Source organism: Drosophila arizonae, chromosome 2, assembly GCF_054131065.1.
Source record: "Drosophila arizonae isolate 15081-1271.41 chromosome 2, UAZ_ARI_1.0, whole genome shotgun sequence".
Taxonomy (NCBI): Eukaryota; Metazoa; Arthropoda; class Insecta; order Diptera; family Drosophilidae; genus Drosophila; species Drosophila arizonae.
The window spans coordinates 34,299,559-34,322,736 of record NC_142922.1 but is presented as its reverse complement, the minus strand read 5'-3'; the positions used below and the strand labels follow the sequence as shown (position 1 = coordinate 34,322,736).

General features: G+C 41.9%; 1 protein-coding gene and 1 long non-coding RNA gene across 6 annotated transcripts in view; one reads left to right on the top strand and one right to left on the bottom strand.

Moving 5' to 3' along the window:
* The window catches only part of Snap25 (Synaptosomal-associated protein 25kDa), a 207,751-nt gene extending 184,833 nt beyond the window's left edge, over nucleotides 1-22,918 (bottom strand). For 3 of the 5 annotated variants that reach the window (XM_089461738.1, XM_089461743.1, XM_089461741.1), the window contains exon 1: nucleotides 22,732-22,918. The gene's annotated coding sequence lies outside the window, so the exon portion shown is untranslated. The remainder of the gene's footprint in view (nucleotides 1-22,731) is intronic. The other 2 variants (XM_089461737.1, XM_089461740.1) reach the window with 1 other exon arrangement.
* Nucleotides 4,437-5,296, top strand: LOC149270954 (uncharacterized). Its single transcript, XR_016268476.1, has 2 exons — nucleotides 4,437-4,583; nucleotides 4,641-5,296. It is a non-coding gene; the product is annotated as an uncharacterized LOC149270954 (long non-coding RNA).
* Nucleotides 22,919-23,178: the final 260 nt, after the last annotated feature.

Here is a 23,178-nt window from a genome sequence, read left to right as displayed (position 1 = left end):
CATCCCATCAACAGTTTAGTAGTTAAGTTTCGTTCTAATACCGCCCCTACTGGGCGTAGACACCTCATTTTTGGTAAGTTCTTAGAACGTGATAACAGTACCCTAATTGCAAAGTTTGAATGCTTACCCTCAAAAAATGTGAAAATTACAGGGCATTTTTCGATATGCCACGGGGATATGCCACGCCCCTAAAGAGACATAAACATTTTTTTAGGTCATCTATAGAGGAGGTTACTTGTAACTTAACTATCTAAATTTGAAGCTTCTAGCTATTATACTTTAGGAGATATCAACTTTTGCGGTTTGTCCGAGTATATATACAAAATTTGAGGCTTCTGGCATCAATAGTGTCCAAAATATAGCAGAATTAAAAAAATCACTATATCTTCAGGTTCGATTTGCCACGCCCCTAATGGGCCTAGACTTATAAATTTATAGAATCATAATTTTAGCTGACGTGCAAATTTTCAGCGCTCTGGCTGTAAAACTCTTGGAGATACAGTTTTATCCGATTTGCCACGCCCCCAATGGACGAAGATATATCCGCCATAGCTAATGATCTAGGGTGGACGACGCGGACCTACATACCAAATTTCAGCTTTCTAGCTCTCCAACTGAGATGATTTTTGGCATATCGGAAAATGCATTTTCCGATTTGCCAAGCCCCTAGTGGACAGATCGGGAAAATTTTAACACTTTATAAATCGGAGATATACACGAGTATGTGTTCCAAATTTCAAGTCTCTAGCTTCAATAGCGTCGAAATAGATTGCGTTCATACGGACATACGAACAGACGGAAGGATGGACAGACGGATGGACAGCAAGACGGACATTGCGCAAAACCAATATACTAATTCACTTTCGTGAATGAGTATAATAATTCACTTTCGTGAATGAGTATAATTATTATTAAAATTAGAATCTATTTTGCACAAACAATTTGATTTATTTTTTACTATATAGCACATAGATACCTATTTACCACATTATTTAAATTAGAAAAATTAATTAAAATTTTTTATCCCATCTAGTAAGACTCATACAATTAATAGCAATCACGTTTTTTCTAATTGTTTTGGATTTTAGATAAAAGTGCTTCTTCGCCTGCAGACGCCAATGAGGAATCTTCATTTGCTGTTGCGGTAGACACAGAGAATATTGCGCCTCCGAATAAGCAAATGGAATGTGAGAAATCTCAGGTATGGAAGTTTTTTGAAAAATGCAAAGAAAAAACTTTGTGAAATGCCTGCTGTGTGGGCAGCAATATAAAACGAGCGGGAACACAGTCTAAAGCCAGAAGCTGTCCATATGCTAATTTTCTTAACGCACAATAATTGGCTACATAATGGATCTCACGATCATTAATTTCAGTTTTAAGCTCAAGACTTTTGTGAAAGATAGTCAAGCTTTGTTTTTTAATTTTAAGTTAAATTTTAAGACTTGTTAATTACAGTCGAACATTTTGTTATACCCTGAACCCATTTTCAATGGGAAATCAGGGTATAATGGTTTTGTTGAAATGTATGTAACAGGCAGAAGGAGGCGTGGCAGATCCCACAAAGTATATATATTCTTGATCAGGGCGACGAGCTGAGTCGATATGGCCCTGTTCGTCTGTCCGTCTGTCTGTCTATCCGTCTGTCCGTATGTTTGAACGCGTCGATTTCCGAAGATATAAGAGCTAGAGACTTCAATTTTTTTAAAATGACCGTATATACAGCGCGGACGTCGAGTTTGCTTTTAATATTCGATTCAGAGGTTTATTAGAGACTAAAAAATACAAATGAATATATGCTGCAGCGCAGGCAGCCGAAAATGAACTTAAAGCATACACGAATGAATCTCCGTTACAATTAACAGAACTTAACATGAGAACAATGTTAGACAAAGAAATAGACATCCAGCGGTGCTTACATACATAATTTTAACAATAAATCATCACGTTATGTTCTTATCGAGTAAAAACATTAAAGTTCAAGTCAGATGCTGAAAGTTTCATTAAATTCCGTTCAGTCAAAAATTAATAAAAAATAATCAAATATTTGGCCAATTAACAAACGCAAGTGCAGCAGCTACAACAGCATCGTATGCGTGTGCACACATACATTCTAGAAACATTCGTTGAATCACATCAGCTGTTAGTTTCGTTTAGTTTTGGTAGATGGCAGATGTAGCAGTGAATCTATTTGAGTTTTGCCAGCGCCACTTGCAGATGTGAGGTGGCGTAGTGTGTTAGCTGCAAGACGCTTGATCGAGAAGTCACGGTTCGAATCACGATCGATGCAACTGATGTTAATTTTTTTTAATTGTTTCAAAATATTTTTATATTTTCATAAATGAGTTTTCTATTTAATTTATTTTTTTAAATACACCGAAATTGAAATTTTAACTATACTTTATGTGCGTTTTTAATAGTTTTGTTATTCTAACAGATTCTTAGAATCACATCAGCGGTTAGTTTCGTTTAGTTTTGGTAGATTGCGCTTCAGCAGTGAATCTATTTGAGTTTTGCCAGCGCCACTAGCAGGAGTGAGGTGGCCTAGTGTGTTAGCTGCATGACGCTTGATCGAGAAGTCGCGGTTCGAATCCCGGTCGATGCAACTGATCTTAATTTTTTTTGATTGTTTCATAATATTTTAATATTTTCATAAATGAGTTTTCTATTTAATTTATATTGTTAAATACACCGAAATTGAAATTTTAACTATACTTTATGTGCGATTTTAATAGTTTGGTTATTCCACCAGATTCTTAGAATCAAATCAGCAGTTAGTTTCGTTTAGTTTTGGTAGATGGCGCTGCAGCAGTGAATCTATTTGAGTTTTGCCAGCGCTTCTTGACGAAGTGAGGTGGCGTAGTGTGTTAGCTGCATGACGATCGATCGAGAAGTCGCGGTTCGGATCCCGATCGGTGCAACTGGTTTTAACTTTTTTAATTGTTTCAAAATATTTTTATATTTTATTAAATGAGTTTTGTATTTTATTTATATTTCTAAATACATCGAAATTGAAATTTCAGACATACTAAATGGGCATTTTTATTTGTTGGGTTCAGGGTAGTATCTAGTCGAGCACTCTCGACTAGAGTTTTCTTACTTGTTTTTATTTTAGTTTAGGATAGATAGGATAGTTTTAGGATAGACTTTTTTGTGATGAACTGGAATACAATTATTTTTATGAGTTAAGACGAAAAATCGTGAATTGTTTTGAACTTACTATGTATAAATGTTTATAAAGTTAATTCTCTTTTCTATGAATTTTCAACAATTTTTAAATGATGGAGCTATTTTCGATGGAGCCATCGATACTATCGATATTTTAATCCATCGGACTCAAACAAAATCGACGGATGGTCCATCGATGGTATTGAACGGTTCAATAGTCTTTGACCACTAACCACCGAGCACATAGACCGGACAAGTAGTGTAAAGCGTTTTGCACACTTTTTTTCGGGAGTTATCTCCCAGACCACGTCGTAATTGCTCGACTCTTCACTTTTAGGTTTGGGCTACGAAAATATACGAAAGCACAATCATTTCGCTTCATGCGCTCGACCGAGATGGTCGACTGTTGAACAAAAGATCCCTCTGCGCTGAATGTTTCCCTTGCTCTCTCTCTCTCACGATGCTCTCTGCTCTCTCAAATATGTATATGTATGTATGCATGTGAGCACACGAAAATTGAAAATTCGTCGCGTTAGACTCCCGTTTCTTCCCTTCTGTGTGAAGAGTATACCTAACTTTTCAAATCGTTTGCCATGCTCATGCGAAATGTTTGCGTTTTCGTTATTATTTGTGGGAAGGGTATGAAAGCGTTGGTGCGCATAATGAAAATTCGCGACGAGCATGCACACACACACACAATGTCCCTTGCTACATGTACTATGAGCATTTGTATGCCTATGTGTGAAGCTCTGGCCGCCTGTAGCAATTTTGAAGCCCAGCATTTGCACACAGAAGGGAAGGCATGGGTTCTCGCTGCGAAGAAATTTCAATTTTCGTGAGCTGCTGCTTGTGCTCACATGCATACATACGTATACATATTCGAGTGAGCAGAGAGCATCGTGAGAGAGCAAGGGAAACATTCAGCGCAGAGGGATCTTTTGTTCAACAGTCGACCATCTCGGTCGAGCGCATGAAGCGAAATGATTGTGCTTTCGTATATTTTCGTATCCCGAGCCCTGGGAGACAACTCCCGAAAAAACTGGGCAAAATGCTTTACACTACTTGTCCGGTCTATGTGTTCTCTGATTAGTGTACATACTTTAATTGCACTACGATACTAATCAATCAATTAACATAAATTGCCAGTCTTTCTCATCACTACTGCATCAAGAAATCAAATTGAACCGTCTACAGTGTAATATATAGTGTAATAAATACTAAAAAATTGACGAATACTTGAAAAATGCGATTTTCCCCTTTTGCTATTGAGGATCTTTGCATTGTCATTGAGAATTTACTCAGTAGGCTTGATAACAGTGACAGATTTCGGTCATGCTCTCGTGTAAAAAAATTATTCATGCACATTTTATTAATGACGAACGTGATTAATAAATATACGTGTTTTATTAGTATAAAAGGTAAGGCAAAGAATGAGCAATCAAATACAATATTACGCTACTGAGTACAAAGAACAGATAAAGAAAGTCAACAAAGCAATGGAGATGTCCGTGTGAGCATAGCGCAGTTACGTACATCAGAATTGGAAAGGGCACGAGATGAGCGAAGCCAGCAAAAACAATTAGAACGAAGAGAAGCGCGCAGGTTCAGCCGTAGGAATTGACCGACCTCACCTAGCATTTCAGTATGAGCCTGAGGAGCCTATTACGCTCATTCCAAAATGGCCATTGGTACATTGGACAAGGAATGCCCGCACGGCCATGCTCTTAAATTTAAAAATGAGCCGATCAAGATGTGTTGCTCATCAGAAAAAGTAAAAGCCCCAGAAATTGAAATTCATGTTTTCAAATGACATCGTTTGGAGCAACGGGAATAGTTGAACATACTGCTGCAAATGGTCAGCAATTTAATTCCTCATTCAAAATCAAAGGCCAATTTACAAATTTACTTTATGAGTGGCGAGGACTCCGAACGCGCACTCGCCAATCGCGTGAATGCGCGTTGCAAATATAATTACCTCAATTCACCACTTGCAATGCGCATCGTCAGAGAGCTGGGCGCTCTGTTAAATGAGCACAATGAATATTGTGCATTCCATTGCGGAGTCTACCAGTAACTTAACTATCTAAATTTGAAGCTTCTAGCTATTATACTTTGGGAGATATCAACTTAATATCCGACAAAACTTTTTGGTCTTGGGTGATCAGCCCGAGTATATATACAAAATTTGAGGTCTCTGGCATCAATAGTGTCCCAAATAATGAGCGTACACTTATAATTTTTAGACTATGGAATCATAACATTAGCTGACGTGCAAAATTTCCGCGCTCTAGCTGTAAAACTCTTGAAGATACAGTTTTATCCGGTTTGCCACGCCCCCAATAGGCGGAGATATATCTGCCATAGCTCGTGGTCTAGGGTGGACGACGCGGACCTACATACCAAATATCAGCTTTCTAGCTCTTCAACTAATATGATTTCTGGCATATCGGAATATGCATTTTCCGATTTGCCACGCCCCTAGTGGGCGAATCAGGAAAAATTTAACACTTTATTAGTCGGAGATATACACGAATAGCGCCGAAATAGATTGCGTTCATACGGACAGACGGACGGACAGCAAGACGGACATTGCACAAGACCAATATACTAATTCACTTTCGTGAATGAGTATAACAAGTAAGAAAGTCGAGACTGCTCGACTTTGAGATCCCCTGAACCCTTCGACCAATAATTATTTCAATCATTTTTCGCGTCTTTCAGCTTACACAAGCAACACGCACACATACACACACATACACACACACACGCATGCACACACGCACACGCATGCACGCACGCACACGCATACACACGCATACACACACATACACAGAGTTCGAGTTGCGTTTTTGTGGAGTACGGTCGACGTCATCGTGATCCATCGTGGACAATAGCTTGATCTGTTTTTTTCCCTGTGAAAGTGGAAAGAACTGTAGACAACGTGATTGCTGTGGGCGCAACGCACCCAGCGAAAAGATTTGTCACATTAGGCGTCACATTTGTGCAAATAATAAAAAATCAGGTGCATTCACTCTACTAGCTGTTAGTAGTGCTGGAAATTGCAGCGGACAATCAGCTGCTCACTAACTTTGGTGAGTCGCTAAGTCTCAGCAAAGACAGCAACCTAGCTGCTGGTGTGAGGTAGCAGGTATTAAAAGTAGTGCATACTTTCGGGCTCTCGCTGTAGTTAAGTTGAGTTTAAGTTACTGCGGTCACTAAACTCAAATTATATTAGTAGGCAGTGCCCACTACAGGCTTCACGCCGTGGTAGTCGGAGCAATATGGAGGCCATGATGGAGGAGGAGCTGAACGCTTTTGCGCGCCGTTCCTCGTTGCAGCGATCGCCGCAGCAACAACAGAGGGCGTTGCCGCAGCCGTCGACTTGTAATCAATCTCCAGTGGCTGAGTGCCAGGCACCCAAGTCTTTAAAAGAAGCGTTAGCTCAAATAGGAGTTACGCTAGAGGGTTTGTCTGCCCTATTTGGGAGGCAGCGGCATATAAATGCACTAATGAGAGAGGAGTAGCTAGGCTGGTCACTCTCCACAAGACGGCCGAAGCGTTCTGCAACCGACCGGTCAAAGCCTTCGAGGTGCAGACCACGCTGGTCAAGAAAGTAGCTGAGAAGGCTAAAACAGCGAGCATTAGTGCTACAGCAGGTAGTAATACGCCCAAGCGGTCGAGGGAAGTTGCCACTGAGCAGAGGAAAACTCCCTCGAAAAAGCCGAGGCACAATAAAAGCGCAGCAAATTCAATAAAGCCAATGGATGCAGCCGATAAAACCAACCAGGCAGGTCGACAGACGAGTTCGAACAGCTGGACGGTTGTTGAGGGACGCAAGCCGCTGCAAAAACTTTCCAGAAGTGACGCCATCGCGGTTTCAGTTGTAGGTGGTTGCAGCTATGCGGACATTCTTCGCGTAGTGAAGAGCGACCCAAACTTAAAGTATCTGAGCGGCGACGTGCAAGGTATTAGGAAGACAGCTAAGGGGGACCTTTTGTTGCCGAGCGGTAGTTAAGACACTTACCGAATCGGCTCAAATTGAGATTCGCGACCTAGATGAGTTAGCAAGCAAAGAGGAGGTCTTGGAGGCAATTAGGGTTGAAGGATAGCTCACTCCTCATTGAGGCTATCAAATCGCTTCGGCCAGCTTTTGGTGGACAGGAAAGAGCTACGGTTGCTCTTCCAATTGGGAAAGCTAAAACTCTGCTCGAGCTGTCCAAAATTAGAATAGGATGGGTAGTATGCCGTATCCGAGCCGTGGAACAGCCTAAACGCTGTTTCAAGTGCCTCGATTACGGTCATATGACAGCAAACTGGAGCAGTGACTGTGACCTAAAGGGCGCCTGTTTCAGGTGTGGAGAGACGTTCAGACGTTCATGGCAAAGCTGCGTTGTGGGTATGCGGCAACTCAACGAACGTACTTTCGTGGTCAATATGGTAACTTATGGCTTTACAGTTGCTATCTGGCCCCCAGCATGCAGCTCAGTGATTTCACAAAGGCGCTTGACGAGCTTGCCGAGGATGCTAGGGGTCGGAAGGCCAGATTTTAACTCCTGGGCGTTAGAATGGGGTAGCCTCACAACAAATGCCAGAGGTCGTATCCTACTGGAGATCTTCGCGACACTAGATGTTGCACTGCTCAACACTGGCCACGAATACACCTTCAGTCGGGCGGGATACCGATCTGTTATCGACATTACTTTTGTCACTTCATCCCTCTTTCGGGGAGCAGCATGGAGCCATTGCGATAGCTATACGGGCAGCGATCATACGGCACTTCTGTTCACAATAGGTGAGCCAGGGCGTCAACCTTGTGGAGGGAATCGTAGGAGAATCGGCACGGGGTAGGTCTGAAGAAGGCCATTCGGGCAAGCAAAAGAGAATGCTTTCTCGAGTTGTGCGACTCAGCCGAATATGACCCTTGGGGCAGAGCATATAAGACAGTAGACTATACGCAGGTAAACAGGTGCAGCCAACGGATCGTCTGGAGCTTAAATCGATTGTGGAAACGGAAGAATACAACACGAGTGAGGGTCCCCAAACTCATACAGTGTCAGCTGGAGTACCCCAAGGCTCAGTGGTGGGGCCTCTCCTATGGAATATTATGTACGACGACGTACTGCGCTCTGAACTACCAGCAGGTGCGCACACCATTGGCTTTGCTGATGATGTGGCCGTCGTCGCCATAGACAAGGAGCTTGAAGATACAGAGGATATGTGCAGCGAAAGTATCAATCGCATACGAAGCTGGTTGACAGGAGCTGAGCTCGACCTTGCGGCGGCGACAAGACGGAAGCCGTCTAGTAAGCAGTCGCAAAAAAGCGGAAACTGCTAATATAAGGATAGGCAGCGTTACCATCGCGTCAAAGAGGCCGATTAAGTATCTTGTCATGTTAGGCACAAGATTATCTTTCCGTGAGCACTTAGAATATGTGCATAAAAAGGCAGCTGATTCTTGTAGAGCTCTCTCAAGAATTATTCTTATCACGCGGGGACCTAAACAGCAACGACGTCTTGTTCTAATAAGCGTCATTATGTCTGTCATCCTCTATGCTGCGCCCATATGGGCAAGAGCGATGGCAACGCCGAGCTACCCCTGGGACAGTTGCGCGATCTACTGACTGAGCGCAATCAGAGTCAGCTGCGCTTTCAGGACTATCTCCAATGATGCGGCGCTTGTCATAGCCGGCATGGTGCCACTGGAGTACCTTGTCGCCGAAGGCGTAGAGCGAAATTCGCACGCGCTTGTGCGACACAAAGCTATCAGGGCGAACAGCATTGCACGATGGCAAAGGAAGTGGAATAGCTCACCTTAAGGGCGGTGGACGCACAAGCTCATGCCGTAGCTCGAACCATGGGTTAACGGCAAACACGGCGAGGTTAACTTCTATCTTTCGCAGATCCTCTCGGGCCATGGATGCTTTCGGAGCTATTTGAAGCGCTTTGGTCACGAGGAAACTGACGAGTGCCCCTGGTGCAGGCGAGGGCATGTGGAAGACGCCAACCACATCCTTTTCGTATGTTGACGGTTTCTGGAGAAGAGGCGTCGTCTAGGAGAGGCACTGGGCCGCTCCATCAGAGCGGACAACATAGTCAACGCCATGCTGGAATCGGAGGAAGCTTGGGAACTAACAAGCACCTTCGCGGCCACAGTGATGATGGAGCTGCGCAGAGTCGAGCGAATGAGAAAACGAGCTGTACAAGGCTAAGGTAGCGCATAGTGGTTGCGAAGCCATGCTTTACGGCCGTCCCGCAAGCATCGCGTGCTATCCGAGCCACCACTCAACTTGCAACTTGTAGTATAATAATATTGTAAATAATCGAATATAAAACAAGTAAGAAGACTCTAGTCGAGACTGCTCGACTAGGAGATACCTTGAACTTTCTAATCTGATATTCTAATCAGTCTGCACTATTTTTCGACACACATACATACAAACGAACGTATTAGAACGCGCTCTGCTAACTGCGCCGTAGGCAGCGACGGCGCTTGGGCTGCGCTGTAGTGTGGGCAACATTAAAAGAATTTATTGTTTGAATAATTTAATTTCCAGACGTACAATTTTAATGAAACTTTCAGAGAGTAATCATATGGTGAAAATGTATGTACATTCCAAAGCACACGTATCTAGTACTTGAAATACGCCTTTTACAAATGCGAGGGTGAGGGGGTGGATATATGGGTGAGGGGTAAATTTTGCCAAAAAACCAAAGTGTATTAAATGCATGTCAACATACATTTAAAATTTGGAACCTCTAGCTCTAAAGATGTAAAAGATATAATTGGATACCTAGCTTTAAATAATGGTTTTGATCGATAATAAAATTTTGGGAGTAGTCATAGAGTTTATAGAGAAAAACTCGATATGCTCATGATATATACGGACCTAGGAAAAAAATTTCAAGTCTCTAGCTCTTATATCTTCTGAGATCGACCGTATGTATGAACGACATACAGACGGACAGACAGACAAACGGACGGGGCCGAATCAACTCAGTTCGTCGCCCTGATCAAGAATATATATACTCTGTGGGGTCTGCCACGCCTCCTTATCCCTGTTACATACATTTCAACAAAACCATTATACCCTGATTTCCCATTGAAAATGGGTTCAAGGTATAAAAAAAACACACACACACATATACACACACAGTTGCGTTTTCGTGGAGTACGGTCGACGTCATCGTGATCCATCGTGGACAATAGCTTGATCTGTGTTTTTCCCTGTGAAAGTGGAAAGAACTGTAGACAACGTGGTTGCTGTGGGCGCGACGCACCCAGCGACAGCAAAAACTATCAAAGACTTACTTCGCGGCGGTCTCGCGGAGTACCCCAGTGGTACAATCCGGTAGTGCAAGAGAGGGGGGCAATAGCGTCACTGTTTTTGGCGTCAGGGCTTTCCTCTTTCCTTTTCTTTTTTCAAGCGCGAAAAGATTTGTCACATTAGGCGTCATATTTGTGCAAATAATAAAAAATCAGGTGCATTCAGCATTCAGCAGACAATCAGCTGCTCACTAACTTTGGTGAGTCGCTAAGTGTCAGCAAAGACAGCAACCTAGCTGCTGGTGTGAGGTAGCAGGTATTAAAAGTAGTGCATACTTTCGGGCTCTCGCTGTAGTTAAGTTGAGTTTAAGTTACTGCGGTCACTAAACTCAAATTATATTAGTAGGCAGTGCCCACTACAGGCTTCACGCCGTGGTAGTCGGAGCAATATGGAGGCCATGATGGAGGAGGAGCTGCAAGCTTTCGCGCGCCGTTCCTCGTTGCAGCGATCGCCGCAGCAACAACAGAGGGCGTTGCCGCAGCCGTCGACTTGTAATCAGTCTCCAGCGTTAGCTCAAATAGGAGTTACCCTAGAGGGTTTGTCTGCCCTATTTGGGGGGCAGCGGCATATAAATGCACTAATGAGAGAGGAGCTGGCTAGGCTGGTCACTCTCCACAAGACGGCCGAAGCGTTCTGCAACCGACCGGTCAAAGACTGCGAGGTGCAGACCACGCTACAGCACGTAGTAATACGCCCAAGCGGTCGAGGGAAGTTGCCTCCGAACAGAGAAAAACTCCCTCGAAAAAGCCAAGGCACAATAAAAGCGCAGCAAACCCAATAGAGCCAATGGCTCTACGGGCTGCAGCCGATGGAACCAACCAGGCAGATCGACAGACGAGTTCGAACAGCTGGACGGTTGTTGAGGGACGCAAGCCGCTGCAAAAACTTTCCAGAAGTGACGCCATCGCGGTTTCAGGTGTAGGTGGTTGCAGCTATGCGGACATGCTTCGCGTAATGAAGAGCGACCCAAATTTAAAGCATCTGAGCGGCGACGTCCAAGGTATTAGGAAGACAGCTAAGGGGGACCTCTTGTTGCAACTTAGTAGGAAGCTGAAGCATAGCGCTGAGGCGCTGCACGAAGCTGTAGGCAAAGCCTTGGGTGACCGAGCGGTAGTTAAAACACTTACCGAATCGGCTCAAATTGAGATTCGGGACCTAGATGAGTTAGCAAGCAAAGAGGAGGTCTTGGAGGCAATTAGGGTTGAAGGATAGCTCACTCCTCAAATCGCTTCGGCCAGCTTTTGGTGGACAGCAAAGAGCTACGGTTGCTCTTCCAATTGGGAAAGCTAAAACTCTGCTCAAGCTGTCCAAAATTAGAATAGGATGGGTAGTATGCCGTATCCGAGCCGTGGAACAGCCTAAACGCTGTTTCAAGTGCCTCGATTACGGTCATATGACAGCAAACTGGCGCAGTGACTGTGACCTAAAGGGCGCCTGTTTCAGGTGTGGAGAGATGGGTCACAGTGCAAAAGCATGCACCAAGCCACCAAAATGTAGCCTCTGCTTCCGGAAAGGTGAAAAGCAGACGGACCATTCAGCAGGCAGCTTCAAGTGCCCATCCTACCGTGAAGCTGCTCGTAAAATGAAATGTTAAGGTTCTTGCAGCTTAACTTAAATCATTGTGTTGCTGCCCAAGATCTTCTAGAGCAGACCATTAGGGAAAAATGTATAGATGTAGCATTTCTCAGTGAGCCCCACCACTGTATAACCAGCTGCCCTAGGACATGGTCAACAGACGTTCATGGCAAAGCTGCGTTGTGGGTATGTGGCAACTCAACGAACGTACTTTCGAATGTTAAGTCATTCAATGGGTTCGTACGCGGCCGATATGGTAACTTATGGCTTTACAGTTGCTATCTGGCCCCCAGCTTGCAGCTTAGTGAATTCACGACGGTGCTCGACGAGCTTGCCGAGGATGCTAGGGGTCGGATGGCCATTATAGCTGGAGATTTTAACTCCTGGGCGTTAGAATGGGGTAGCCTGACAACAAACGCCAGAGGTCGTATCCTACTGGAGATCTTCGCGACACTAGTTGTTGCACTGCTCAACACTGGCCACGAGTACACCTTCAGTCGGGTGGGATACGGATCTGTCATCGACATTACTTTTGTCACTTCATCCCTCTTTCGGGGAGCAACATGGAGCCATTGCGATAGCTATACGGGCAGCGATCATACGGCACTTCTATTCACAATAGGTGAGCCACCTGCTAGGGCGTCAACCTTGTGGAGGGAGTCGTATCGGCTAGATACTTTTGACCCTGCGGTCTTTTCAGAGGCCATTCAGTCTCTGGGCACAATTGGTAATGCTGGGGCCAGAGCATGCCAAATGGTAGCCCAAATACAGAGTGCTTTCAATAGCAGCATGTTACGCCGCAAGCAGTTCACGCGACAACAAGAGCCTACGTATTGGTGGAATGCACAAATGCACATCCAGGCGAGAAGAAGCTACCAACGGGCTCGCGGTAGGTCTACGTTTTTTGAGAAACAATTAGCTTTCCAGGCAACTAGAAGACAGCTGAAGAGGGCCATTCGGGCAAGCAAAAGAGAATGCTTTTTAGAGTTGTACGACTCAGCCGAATATGACCCTTGGGGCAGGGCATATAAGATAGTAGTTAAAAGACTATACGCAGGTAGACAGGTGCAGCCTACGGATCGTCTGGAGCTTAAATCGATTGTGGAAACACTCTTTCCAGAAAGTTTAAGCTCCATTCACGCCCCTGGGTCCGAGTCTGCTGATCAGGGCTCAACGAACACTGAAATTGTTTTAGTCACAGAGGAAGAAATCATAGTAACTCTCCGGGGTCTTAAAACCAACACTGCTCTAGGGCCGGACGGGATCCCAAATCGTGCGCTAAAGCTAGCCCTCGCCTTGCACCCTAGTACGTTCGCTGAATTATTCAACGAATGTCTAATTCAAGAGACGTTCCCGCAAAATGGAAAGCCCAGAACCTGGTGTTGCTACCCAAGGCTGGCAAACCACCAGATGAGCCATCTTCATACAGACCGATTTGTCTCTTAGACACCATGGGAAAGGTGTTTGAGAAATTGATCTGCTCTAGACTGGAGACTGTGATTACTAGCGCCGGAGGCCTGTCACCAAATCAATTTGGATTCCGGAAGGCCCGGTCAACAACGGATGCGCTAAACAAAGTTGTTGGTCTGGCCACTTCCGCCATCCATGGCACAAGATGGAAGCATGGGACGAAGCAGTACTGCATTTTTGCGACCCTGGACGTAAAGAATGCCTTCAATACAGCTAGTTGGGATATGATACTGAATGCGCTGTCACAATATAATATCCCTAAATATCTTAAAGAAACAATAAAGAGTTACTTCAGAGGAAGAACACTGGTATACAATACGAGTGAGGGTCCCCAAACTCATACAGTGTCAGCTGGAGTACCCCAAGGCTCAGTGCTGGGGCCTCTCCTATGGAATATCATGTACGACGACGTACTGCGCTTGTAACTACCAGCAGGTGCGCACACCATTGGCTTTGCTGATGATGTAGCTGTCGTAGCCATAAGAAAGGAGCTCAAAGATACAGAGGATATGTGCAGCGAAAGTATCAATCGCATACGAAACTGGTTGACTGGAGCTGGGCTCGAGCTAGCGGCACACAAAACTGAAGTCAGCAGTCGCAAAAGAGTGGAAACTGCCAATATAAAGATCGGCAGCGTCACCATTGCGTCCAAGAGGGCGATAAAGTATCTTGGTGTCATGATAGACACAAGATTAACTTTCCGCGAGCACTCAGAATATGTGCATAAAAAGGCAGCTGATTCTTGTAGATCTCTCTCAAGAATTATTCTTAACACGCGGGGACCTAAACAGCAACGACGTCTTGTTCTAATAAGCGTCATTAGGTCTGTCATCCTCTATGCTGCGCCAATATGGGCAAGAGCGATGGCAACGCCGAGCTACAGCCGGGGCATTTGCGCGATCTACAGACTGAGCGCAATCAGAGTCAGCTGCGCTCGTCTTAGCTGGTATGGTACCATTGGAGTACTTGGTCGCCGAAGCCGTGGAGCGGAATTCGCACGCGCCTGCGCGACTCAACGCTATCAGGGCGAACAGCATTGCACGATGGCAAAGAAAGTGGAATAGCTCAGCTAAAGGGCGGTGGACGCACAAGCTCATCCCGGAGCTTGAACCATGGGTCAACCGTAAACACGGCGAGATAAACTTCTACCTTACGCAGATCCTCTCTGGACATGGATGCTTTCGGAGCTATTTGAAGCGCTTTGGCCACGCCAACCACATTCTTTTCGAATGTGGACGGTTCCTGGAGGAGAGGCGTCGTCTGGAAGAGGCAGTGGGCCGCTCCATCAGAGCGGACAACATAGTCAACGCCATGCTGGAATCGGAGGAAGCTTGGGAACTAACAAGCACCTTCGCGGCCACAGTGATGATGGAGCTGCGCAGAGTCGAGCGAATGAGAAGACGAGCTGTCCCAGGCTAAGGTAGCGCACAGTGCTTGAAGTGCTTGAAGCAATGCTTTACGGCCATCCCGTAAGCATAGCGCACTATTCTAGCCACCACGCAACTTGCAACTTGTATTAAAGATTATATAAAGATTGTCAATAAACGAATATAAAAAAAAAAAAAAAAAAAAAAAAAAAAAAAAAAAAACACACACACACATACACAAACACATACACACACAAGCACCCACGCATAAACACGCATGGGCTGCAGTGTGCGCTTACTATGAGAAATTTATTGTTTAATAACTTTTTGTGAACGTACGATCTTCATGAAACTTTCTTACTTATTATACCCTAAACCCATTGAAAATGGGAAATCAGGGCATAATGGTTTTGTTGACATGTATGTAACAGGCAGAAGAAGCGTGGCAGACCCCACAAAGTACACACACAAGCACCCACGCATAAACACGCATGGGCTGCAGTGTGCGCTTACTATGAGAACTTTATTGTTTAATAACTTTTTTTGTGGACATACGATTTTCATGAAACTTTCTTACTTATTATACCCTAAACCCATTGAGCACATTCAGGGTATAAAAGAACACACACACACATACACACACACTAATACACACACACACACACATACACAAACACACACACATACACAAACACATAAACACACAAGCACACACGCATAAACACGCATGGGCTGCAGTGTGCGCTTACTATGAGAACTTTATTGTTTAATAACTTTTTTTTTGGACATACGATCTTCATGAAACTTTCTTACTTATTATACCCTAAACCCATTGAAAATGGGAAATCAGGGTATAATGGTTTTGTTGACATGTATGTAACAGGCAGAAGAAGCGTGGCAGACCCCACAAAGTATATATATTCTTGATCAGGGTGACGAGCTGAGTTGATTTAGCCCTGTCCGTCTGTCTGTCCTCAACTCCCGCAGAGATAAGACGTGTCGCAATACATTAAACCTCGCTTAACGCCAGTGCATCTAAAAGTAACAGTAAAACTCTTCAAAAAAAATTCAAACACAAAAGAAAACAAAGACAAAACAAATCGCACGTTGCAAACCGTTAAACCGGGCTTCAGCCCAACAACAACAAACATGCTCGATCCACCAGCCATACACAAAATCAACAGAAACAACAACACACAACTGGGCGAACCGAAATATATAATACTAAAACGCGATGATAACTGCACATTCGAAAAAGTGTCTCCCTTTATAATCAAAAAAACAATAGACTACACTTGCGGAGGTGAAGTCGAATCTTGCAAAAAAACAAGAGACGGCTCGCTCCTAGTAAAGACCAAAAACAAACTGCAAGCTATAAAACTATTAAAGCTAACTAAAATGACAGACTTCAACATTATCGCATCAGAACACAAAACATTAAATTTCACAAAAGGAGTTATCTATTGCAACGAACTAAGGGACATAGACGAAAACGATATATTACAAGAATTAAAACCACAAAAGGTAACAGAAGTTAAAAAAATATTTAAAAAACAATCAAACGCTGCCCACCAAACAACAAACACTGCAGACAACAACGTCAAACTTACCGAAACAGGGCTTATTACGTTAACGTTCGCAACACTTAAACTACCAGAAACCATCAGAATCGGATACGAAACCGTACGGATCCGGCCATACATACCACTTCCACTCAGATGCAAAAACTGCCTTCGCTTTGGTCACCCTACTTCAGCCTGCAAAAACTCAGAATCATGCAAAAACTGCTCTGAACAAACACACACAAACGGAATCGAACAATGCAAGAACAGCAAAAAATGCCTTAACTGCAAAAATAACCCTGAAATCGACCATCAACACTCACCTCTCGATCGACAATGCCCCACATTCCGCAAACAACAAGAATTAACAGCTATAAAAATAACCGGTAAAGAGGATCACAAAACAGCACTTAACATATACTTTACAAGACACAGTCAACAACTGGGAAACACATATGCTAAAATACTCACACTCCCGACTGCACACACAGGAAACACCCGTCCAACCAACACACTCTCCAGGAATCTAAACACATACTCAGAAGACTGCTCGCTACAACCATCAACTTCCACACCAATATCGATACACAATCCACCAGCCAACTCAATAAAAGTAACAGAAACACGATCAATGCACCAAAAAGAACATAATAATCAACAGACTACAACAGAGGACATGGAAACCGACTGTAATCTGACAAACACAACATATACATCACAACAGACCAGCAATCTAAAATTAAAAATATTTTCTAAAGATCCCAAAACTAACACCCTCTCTACCAATTTCAAATCCACAAAAACAAAGACAAAACCCAAAACTTTAACTAAGAACCAACAAACAAACAACAGCGATAGTGAATCTATATAAACAAAGTAGCTAAATCAACTTAAAACTTAAACACTTAAACACTCTTAGATACTTAAACACGAAAACTTATACTTATTTATAACAATGCTTAAGATTTTACAATGGAACATAAAAGGATACACTAACAACTACAACGAACTCCTAACTATTATAAAAAAACACTCACCACAAATAATATGCCTTCAAGAAACACACTATTATAATACACACATACCTGTACCAATCCCAATTAACTACCTAATTTTCACCAATACAGCTTCCAACAGATTCGGTGGCACAGCCATATTAGTCCACCAATCTGTTGGCCATACCCAGATTAACCAAACCGGCTACTTTGAATCACTTACCATAGAAATAGAATCAAAAAGAAAAATTCGAATAACATCAATATATATTTCCCCTAACAAAAATTTTTCCACTAAATCTTTAAACGACAACATCGATACAACCAACAATAGCCAGATTATTGTAGGTGATTTCAACAGTTGGCATAACAGCTGGGGCTCACCACAAACAAACAAGAGAGGTAAAAACCTTCACAAATTCCTTCAGAATGCAAACCTACACATCCTTAATGACGGATCTCCAACACACTTCTCAACACACAACACATTCACACACACAGACCTATCCTTATGCTCACCTCAACTTACACCCTTCGCTAATTGGAAGATTATCGATGACCTTCACGGCAGCGACCACTTCCCAATCCTTATTTCACTATTCTCCCAGTCAAAAACAAACAACTCCTTTCGCCCCTATTTTAAAATAAAAGAAGCCAATTGGCCATCCTTCACTCAATATACCCACGATAAAGACGAAATCGTGCCAATATGCTCAAACATAAACAAAGAAACTGCAAACATTACCAAAATCATTCTCCAATCAGCCCACCATAATATACCACAAACCTCTCCCAACCACTTCAAAAAAAATACACCTTGGTGGAACAAAACACTTAGCGTACTTAGAGCAAACAAACAAAAAACATGGAAAATATTCAAATACAACAATAACACTGACAACTTAATCAACTACAAAAGAGCCAACGCAATCTTTCGCAGGGAACTTAAACTATCTAAAATCAAAGCCGCAAACGAATTCACCTCCACAATACAGCACAACACCCCCTCCGACAAAATTTGGGCCAACATCCGCCGTTTCTGCGGACTTAGCCCAGTCAAGTAAATCCATTGCATAACCAACCCATCCAACAACCTACCCACAATAGACCCAATCTCCATAGCCCAACTATTCGCCCAACACTGGTCTAACCAATCCAAAGATGACAACTTTAAACAAACCTTCATAACAAACAAATACTCAAACAGATCAAAAAACTACATACCCCACCCCTCAGCACAAATCATAGAATCCGACATATCCCAAATCGAACTCCTTTCCGCATTACACTCACTTAAAGGAACCACACCCGGCATCAATAGAATATCATACCCTATGATTAAAAATAGCTCCAACACAGTCAAAACCCGTATCAAAAACCTCTTTAACAACATATTCAATAACTTCATACCACAATCCTTTAAAACCAGCCTAGTGATCCCCATCCTAAAGTCAAACTCACACAAGACATTAATCACAAACTACAAACCAATTTCCCTAAACTGCTGTCTCGCAAAAACTCTAGAAAAAATTATTGCAAAACGCCTTTGGTGGTTCGTCACCAAAAACAATTTGATCCACCCTAATCAAACAGAATTCAAACGCGGCAAGTCTGTTTCAGATGGTCTGCTCATAGCAGACTATCTTTTAACAAAGTCGCTGCGCACCAAAAAGCACTCCTCTGTCATTGCTCTTGATTTTTCAAAAGCTTTCGACAGGGTCGGAGTGCACTCCATAGTCGACCAATTAATAGAATGGGAAATGGGCCCCAAAATGATAAACTTCGTAAAAAACTTTATGTCCAACAGGAAAATCAAAATCAAAATAAAAAACACATTCAGTCACCCCCTCCCACTCTTTAACGGGATCCCCCAAGGATCACCCATATCAGTTATACTTTTCCTAATTGCTTACAACAAACTTTCCCACATAATTAGCCTACAAAAAGAAATCCAATCTAGTGCCTATGCAGACGATTTTTTCCTAATAATTCCCCTCAATAGACAAAAGAACCAAACATGCAACCTTGATTCCCTTTTTGCAAACATCCAACAATGGTGCTCATACTCAGGAGCATCACTATCCCTAGACAAATGCCAACACCTACATATTTGTAGGAAACAAAACTGCAAATGCAAAATTTCCTCAAACAACATAACAATTCCCGAAGTAAATAACCTCAAAATTCTAGGCCTAACAATAAACAACAAATACAGATGGGACTCACACATAAAATACATTCAACCATCCCTTAACAAAAAACTCAACATAATAAAATGCTTAGCCAGCCCCAAATTTAACTGTAACACCCACACACTGGTTAACATAGCAAAGGCAACACTCGTAGCCAAAATTGACTACGCCTTATTCATATATGGACACGCCCCTAAATCGTCTCTTAACAAACTAAAAACAACACTTAATGCAGGAATACGCGCAGCCCTAGGAGCCCTTCCCTCAACACCAATAGCCAATCTGCTTTTCGAAGCTAATATACCCACATTAGAACAAAAAAGAGACCTCATGACAGCAAAAACATTCAAAACTATTTTACACAGCGCAAACTCCCCAATCCAAAAATATACCAAACAAATTAAACACCACAACACAAAGAAATTACAATCCGCAATAGAAAGAACCATAACATCCTGCAAAGAGCATAATATTCCCCAACCAACCTATCACACCCCAATGGCTATTCCCCCCCTCTAACATCAACACTTCACTACACGACCTCAGAAAACCCAACACATCACCAGAAATATACCAAAAAATGTTTCTAGACATAAAATACAAACACCAAAGACACAATTTCATCTACACAGACGGCTCATTACAACATAAGACAGCTACATTTGCCATAACAACCGAAACAGAAGTTTTAAAAGCAGGTATCCTTCCACATTATTCCTCCATCCTCTCTGCAGAAATAATAGCCATTCTGGAAGCCATAAGACTGATAAGAAACAAAAAAGGAAACTTCATAATATGCTCTGACTCCTTATCAGCAATCAAATCAATCGGCAACATAAACAACAACAACTTTTATCCCACATTAATAAGAACAATCCTAACCCTAACCAAAACCAAAATAAAACTCCTCTGGATCCCGAGCCACTGCAACATAAAAGGCAACGAACTTGCTGACCAAACCGCCAAATCCACAATTAATTCCCCACTCCATTACACTCCCAACTTCAACTCCACAGATATAAACAAATTTCTAAAAAAATAACTTAATTCATAAACTCATAAATAACATAGACCACTGCAATACATGGTACCAACAATTCAACAGCAACCTTTCACACACAGAACACTACCTAAAAAATTTAAACCAAAAAGATATAACACGCATAGATCAAATAAAAATTCTAAGGCTCAGATTAGGACACACAAGATTCACCCAACAACACTACATCAACCCTGACGATATAACACCCTGTCCAAACTGCAACTCAACATCCGACCTAAACATAGAACACATACTAAACAAGTAAGAACGTTGCAGTCGGGCGTTACCGACTGCGGAATACTCATTCACATCCCATCAACAATTTAGTAGTTAAGTTTCGTTTTAATACTGTAGAATATACAGGTTTTTCCGATTTGCCACGCCCCAACTGGGCGTAGACACCTCATTTTTGGTCAGTTTTTAGAAAGAGATAACGTTACCCTAACTGCAAAGTTTGAATGCTTACCCTAAAAAAATGTGAAAATTACAGGGTATTTTTCGATATGCCACGCCCCCAAAGACGCGTAAAAATTATTTTTGGGGAATCGATAGAGGAGGCTACCAGTAACTCAACTATCCAAATTTGAAGCTTCTAGCTATTATACTTTAGGAGATATAAACTTTTGCGGTTTGCCACGCCCCCTGTGGGCGGACATATATCCGACAAAACTTTTTGGTCTTGGGTGATCAGTCCGAGTATATATACAAAATTTGAGGTCTCTGCCATCAATAGTGTCCAAAATATAGGAGAATTTTAAAAATCACTATATCTTCAGGTCCGATTTGCCACGCCCCTAACGGGCGTAGACTTATAATTTATCTTCAGACTTTATAGAATCATACCATTAGCTGACGTGCAAAATTTCAGCATTCTAGGTTTATAACTTTAGGAGATATAGTTTTATCCGATTTGCCACGCCCCCAATGGGCGTAGATATATCCGCCATAGCTCGTGATCTTGGGTGGTCAACGCGGACCTACATACCAAGTTTCAGCTTTCTAGCTCTTCAACAAACATGATTTCTGGTATATGGGAAAATGCATTTTCCGATTTGCCACGCCCCTAGTGGGCGGATCGGGAAAATTTTAACACTTTATAAATCGGAGATATACACGAGTATGTGTTCCAAATTTCAAGTCTCTAGCTTCAATAGCGCCGAAATAGATTGCGTTCATACGGACAGACGGACAGACGGACAGACGGACGGACGGACAGACGGACAGACGGACGGACAGCAAGACGGACATTGCACAAAACCAATATACTGATTCACTTTCGTGAATGAGTATAAAAACTGCACTGCAACATCCCACATAAGAAAAGAAATCTTCAAAAACGTATGCCCCTTAAAAATGCTATCAAACCCAACATCAACCAACATTCCCCAAATAATAAAATACCTAAAGAAATCAAACCTCTACCACATCCTATAAACCTTTAAAACCTATTATAAGTAAAATATGTAAATATGTTAAAAAATGTTAAAATATTCTTAATCCGATAAGCCGAAGGCCCATGCAGCCAGCGCTTTAAAAATTTAAGTTAGTTTTAATTTTAATTAACTCTAACTCTAAGATAAATAAATAAATAAATAAATATCATTGTATATATGTATGTACATTTGTATGTATGTATACAGGAATGTGTGTATACAGGAATGTGTGTATACAGGAATGTATGTCCATACATACATACATATGTATTACTGTAGTGGATGTATTTCGTACATATGTAGGTAAATCTAAAAATTTTTATAAGTCGACAATATTAAATAGAATATAAAAAATAGGAAAATAATATTGATTTTAGGGTTGAAAATTATCTATGTATGTATGTAATTAAACGAATGATATTGTTATTGATTCTGCGCACTTTTTAGAATGACTGTATGCATATTTAATAAATATAATTGAAGATAAGAATACGATTGTTTAATATAAAAAATTATATTAAATGAAAATCGAACATTCACCTACATTTATCTATTATTTTTACCCATCGTGTAATTAAGAATATTTTTCAATTTTTGTAACTTACTTGATTTAAATAGATTTTTAGCGTTGATTAAAATAAATCTTGCACTTATAAGTATATTTATACTTATTTAGGATATAAAAGTCGACTAAGGAATAAATTTAACAGGACAATTTTCCGCTCTGATAAGAACAAACGATACTTTGTACAGTTCTTTTCCACAATTGTTTCTCTACCCTTTAAAAGACAAAAGCGAGGAATAGTTGGTTTTAAGACACTTTGTATGATGCCTATTTAGTGGTGATACACTAAAAATTTGTTCATAATTACTGTATGATATAAAACTGATATAATTATTAAAAGTGTAAATGATATATATATATTTATATATTTTAAGTACACCAAATTTGAGTGTTAATATAATTGTTATGATAATATGTAAAGGGTATTTAAAATTAACTGTTACATTAAATGTATCACTTTTGTTTTTTATTTTATTGATAAACATGT